Source organism: Sceloporus undulatus, chromosome 5 (genome assembly GCF_019175285.1).
Source record: "Sceloporus undulatus isolate JIND9_A2432 ecotype Alabama chromosome 5, SceUnd_v1.1, whole genome shotgun sequence".
In the NCBI taxonomy this organism is placed as follows: Eukaryota; Metazoa; Chordata; class Lepidosauria; order Squamata; family Phrynosomatidae; genus Sceloporus; species Sceloporus undulatus.
Window position 1 is genome coordinate 143467336 of NC_056526.1, and position 5964 is coordinate 143473299.

A 5964-nucleotide genomic window follows, 5' to 3' on the forward strand; every position below is an offset into this window, starting at 1 on the left:
TTAATGTTCATATCATGTGTTTAATTCCATACTTGAATGTAGACATTTTGACATTAAATTCTTGCTACATAAACTAAGCAAAATTGGCTAAAAGAAGTTAATAAACTTGAGATTGAAGTTTCTTACCAGTATTTCTTTTTCATTGAACTAGTCAAATTACCTGATTAAAATGTGTATATTGCAAAACCATTATATGAAACTGGAGTGGAATGGGTGTTGATTCACCTTTGTGTCCATCCTCTGTGGTGAGAGTCATATGGTCCATCCTGGTGCATCTTCCAGCATTCCTCATTGTCATTGGAAATGGGAAACATCTGTATGGAATGGTTGATTTGCAAAATGCCTCTTAAACATGATAAGATCAGACCAAGAGAAACAGTTCCAGTTCTTCAATGGTAGTAGTTATTGGCGGGATACACACCGCCATATAGTACGTATTGTATACATACTAGGGTTAGGAAGGGTCGGTGCTTCCGCACCCCCCTAACCGGTAGTACGTATACAATACGTACAAGATGGCGGCGCCCCTTCCACATGGGCGCCGCCATCTTTACGTACTGGACGCATAGCATCCAGACGTGTCGCGGCGCCTATGATGTCGCGAATTCGCCAGCGGCGCTTCGCGACATCATCAGTGCGCCGCAAAAAGAAGCTCCGAAATGGAGCTTCTTTTTTGCTCCGCGTGGGAGCCGCGCGGTTTGGCTGCTGTAGCTCCCGCACAGAGCAAATGGCACCGGCAGGGAAGCGCCGCAAAGCGGCGGTTTGTATCCCGCCCTTGTCTTTTAAAGTAAGGACTGGAATAGTATCCTATCGACTCATAATTAATGACATTAACTTTTATAGAGAGTTAAATAAGGTACTCTGAGCATGAAGTGGAGTGTGTGTGTGTGTTTTATACACCCAGAAATGTGCCACAGTGGAGCATAAAACAAGATCCTTGGATTAGAATTTTTAAAATGTATTGCAGATGAGAGCCAGGGTGGTGTAGTGCTTTCAGTGTTGGACTATGACTCTGGATATCAGGGTTCAAATCCCGGCTCAGCCATGTAAACTGACTGGGTGACCTAGGGCAGGTCACACACTCTTAGCTTCAGAGAATAGTAATGACAAACCCCCTCTGATGAAACTTGCCAAGAAAACTCCAGGGTAGGTTTAGGGTCACAATAAGTCAGAAACTACTTGAAGGCACACAAGAAACAAAGAATCGCAGACAAGTTAATAAAACACCTTGTGGAAATGATCTTAGTCTTTCTGTGGTTCAAAGTACACTGCAGAAATAATCCATTTTGAGACTACTTTAACTGCCCTGGCTCAATTCTAGGGAATGCTGGAACTGTAGTTTTGTGAGACATTTGAAAGAGCTCTGGTGCCACAATAAACTACAATTCCCAGGATTCCCTAGCACTGAGCCAGGGCAGTAAAAACAGTCTCAAACTGGATTATATATGCAGTGTTTTTTAGACTTATCTGCTCTTCTTAGAAGATCTTATTTCTTTTATTTTATTACATTTGGATCCTTCCTTATAAGGAAACCAAGGCAGTGTTTATTTTCCCCCCTGATGCCTCCCCATTTTATCCTTAACAAGTCCCCTGAGGTCAGTTAGGCTGAAAGAGCTTTATCTTGGCCATCACAGAATTTTATGCACCAGCAGTAGCCCAAGTTCACAGTAGTAGTCGCAAAAATATTTTACATTAGTATAACTCCACAGAGGGAATAACTAGCAACAGATGAGTCTAAAAAGGTGTTACAGTATTTATTTTTATTCTTTTCTTTTTAAATATTATTTTTTTCATTACGGATTTTCCATTTTCTTGCAACTGTAACATGGCAGTCATCTTTCAGTTGCCCTTCCTCTCACAAATCTTAATTAACCTAACTATTTAATAAATAAATAATAAAAATAAAACTTTTATTTTTATACTGCTTTTCCTACAGATCAAAGCGGTTCACAGTCATTAAAACTCTATTTACCATTATCAATCACCATGAGTATAAACTGCCATGGAAGTAATGATTGATGGATTATATGTTACTTATAATATTCCAAATATACCTTTCCAGAATAGATCAGGTTGCAGTTTACTTCAGAGTAACGTAAATGACAAAAACCCTTCTCCCACTTTCCCCCTGAAATAGCCTCTCTTTCATGTCAGCCGCTCAAGCAGCAGCTGGGATAAGCCAGCTAGGCTGATTTCACAGCATGATCAAGAGGCTGTTTCAGGAAAAGGAGTTGGGGAGGGTCCAGATTGCCTCCATTTGAAGTTTTCTTTCTATATGTTAAAATAACATCTTTATGTAAAGTTTTATCTCTAAATAGCTATCCAAGGCCCCATACAGACAGGCCAAAATAAAGCTGCTTCGGGTCACTTTAGAGGTATGCTTTTTAAATGATGCATGCATCCTAAGAGTCCGGAAGCCGCGCCAAAGCTGCGCTCCAGTCCTTAGGACTGGATCATGGCTTTGGCATGGCTTCCAGACTCTTGATATGCATGCATAATTTAAACAGCATAAATTCAAAATGACCCGAAGCAGCTTTATTTTGGCCTGTCTGTATGGGGCCCAAACATATGTTGAGGAATTGAGTTTGAGTGGAGGTGCCGTACTTACTTTGGACAGTGGGTGGCAGCAACATTCTACAATCTACATTAATAATTTCTGAAGTTAGTACAGTACATTTATTTTATTTTTATGTGCCTTCAAGTCCACTCTTGATTTATGGCAACTGTGTCCTTTTCTTGGCAAGTTTTATCCAGAAGTTTTTTTATTGCTTTCCCCTAAGACTGAGAGAATGGAACTTGCCCTTTGGTGGACAGTATCTGCCTGCCTTACCATTGTATCTTCCTTTTCAGTAAATATTCCCTTTCCAGTTACTCACTCTGCTTATAACTACCATGGCAGGAAAGCTTCACTCTTTACCAATAATATAAGATTCTGTCATGTCAATAACTCTTAAATTCTCCTCTTGCCTTGCTTGACCTTTCGTTAGACTAGACTGTGCTATACTTTGAAGACTGAAGCAGATATTTGTTTATAGTGGAAATGCTGTTTAAAACAGTGCCTGGTGTCAAGAGGCTGGCACATAGAGAGGAAGCATCTACAGTGGTACCCCGGGATACGAATGCGCCGCCTTACGAAATTTCTGGGTTACGAAAAAAATCTATTTAAAAAAACTGTTCCGGGTTACGAATGTTTTTTCGGGTTACGAAAAATTTTTTGGTGCTTTTCGGCGCTATTTCACACCAAATCGCGGCTTTTCCCCATTAGCGCCTATGGCTTTTTCGGCTTACGAAGCCTTTCGGGTTACGAAAGCGGCGGCGGAACGAATTATTTTCGTAACCCGGGGCACCACTGTATAAGAAACATAACACTTAGCTAGAGGCCGAAAGGCCAAAACTTTATTGTTACAGCTGAGATGTGTTGGCTCGACATGAGGCACAGATCCAGAAATTGGATGTCTTAACTTCCATCTGATCCCTCAATTTGCCCTGGTCCAAGTGTCATGGATGATTTAGGAGTGGCAGGCAAGAAACCCACGTGGCAATGAGGTAAGTCCCTAGGCTTCAAAGCTGGGCCTGACCTTTGCCTGCCTACACTCGCAAAGTTCCTTAAGTAGCCCCATCTGACTACATAAGGCTCCCAGTTTTTTACCTCCAAATTTCTATCCCATGCCACCCATCAAAGTTGTGGCAGATAACATCAAGTGTGTGTTTAAAATAAAAATTGAACGAAAGGTGTTCAAAACCTGTATTCAAGGAAAAACTTCCAGGAAACATAAATATCTCCCCCAAGTAGACCGGAGTGAAACCCATGCTTTCACAGAAGGATATCACACTACTGAAATTGGAAGTATAATCCAGTGTCATCCTGAATGCAATCATGCGTATTCACGTTATTGTGCTAAAGGTTACCACACACGATCGCTGGCACTCCGAATGCAATCACGCGTCAATCCACAATTAAGTAAATTCAAGAAGTCACAAACCCTATTCCTAGGCAACTTTTCACTCAGTGCGCTGCTGTTTGGTGTGATGTACATGTCTCCTTTGGTCCTGGTTCCCACCCACCCCAAATCCGAAAGGGAGGGTTCCCATGAAGCCATGCTGCAATTCTGCTTCAATTTTGCTTCCGCTTGTCCTTCATCATTGCTGAGGGGGGGCTGCTGCCTCCTAATTAAGAGGCATGGACTGGGAGCTTTTGGATAACCATTATATTCACGTTTTAACATGACAAGAGTGAATATATGCTTGTTTTAACGTGAATAGAACATGTTCTTTCAACCATTCTTCCTACTCCCCTTCCAACCTTTTGTAAATTGTGGGGTTTCTTGGTTCCTCTCTCTCATTCGCCTAAATATGCTATGCTCCAGTCATCTGGAGTCTCACTGAGCATGCGCAAGGGTGCCAATTCGCAATTAAGAACCCACCGATGTGATGGCTTACTTTGCACAGAATTTGGGTCGCATTCAGTGAGGCCATTACAGTGAATTTAAGGTGTAATAAGTAATCACGTAATTGCGTGAATTTTCGAATTGACCTCGCTACCTTCTCTTTTAAAATTGAGAGCCTCTCGTCCCGTTTGATAAACTCCACAGTCAGGCACATGGGGAATCCTATTTCCTTTGGCTGTTAAATGACCACCTTCGTCCAGACTTACAAAATGGCTCTGGGGTCTTGGGATGAAGATGACAAACCCAGAGGGAGAATGGCAGCTCCTTGCTGCTTGGTAGCACTTCACAGCCTGGGAATGGGCCTCCAACTCAGGGCCCAAACAGGCCAAAATAAAGCTGTTTTGGGTCATTTTGGAGGTATGCTGTTTAAATGATGCATGCATCCTAAGAGGCTGGAAGCCACACCAAAGCCACACTCCAGTCCTAAGGACGAGTGCAGCTTTAGCGCAGCTTCTGGCTTCTTAAGATGCATATATAATTTAAACAGCATACCTCCAAAATGACCCAAAGCAGCTTTATTTTGGCCTGTCTGTTTGGGCCCTCAGTTTGCAGCTAAGTTTGGGGCCCAAGGTTAACTAGTGTCTTCCTTATTACAATGGTTGGAAGGACTTCATGGCTTGTACTGAGGCCTCATGTTCTGCTCACAATGGAGTTTCTTAATGTTATGTTACTGATCCATGTTATAGCCGTTTCAAAATATGGTCCACAAACAATTTCAAGCAGTTTTCAATCAATTAGAAGACAGTCAGTTAGAGGACATTCAAAGGAGCTTTCTCCTGAATGCTGAATGGAAACTTATTTGGCTTTTTCTCATGATGAAAATACAGAAAATATGTGGGGGAGGCAAATATTTGTTGCAGTCAAGTCTATGAACCCTATGAATGAAAGACCACAAGGACACTCTGTTATTAACTGATCTGCTAAGGTCTTGCTAACTGGGATCCTGGTTTATTTAATTGATCCTATCTGCCCATATGGTGGCCTCTATTCCTATTGCTGAAATGTTGTTGTATTTTCTGATTAGTCATGTCAGATTATATGCCCAAAGTATGATAGTGCCAGTTTAATCACTTTAGCTCCTGGTGGAGGATTCAGGCCTGACTTGCTCTATAGCTCGCTTATTTGTTTTTGGCAATCCATGGTATTTATAGAACTCTTCTCCAGCACTTCATTTCAAATTTCATTCTTTTCCTGTCACCTTTCTGTCCAGCTTTCAGAAAATCACACATACATAGAATCACAAAATACTATGGCATGGATGATCTTGACTTTGATATTTATTGATACTAGGATTATATTAGACTTTTTCTTATGCTTCCAACTAGAGACTGCACAAGATGCCCCCCTTCTTTTTTCTTTTCTATTTTTTTAGTAAAAGTAGGCAAACAGAGCCTGAAAGTTTGGATTCTTGCCAGGTATGCTCTTACCATGTTTTATTCAAAGAAAAATATGTCTGGCTTTCAAAAGTGGCTTCATAACTGGTTTGCCTTTTTACAAATGGAGAAACAGGTGGGTC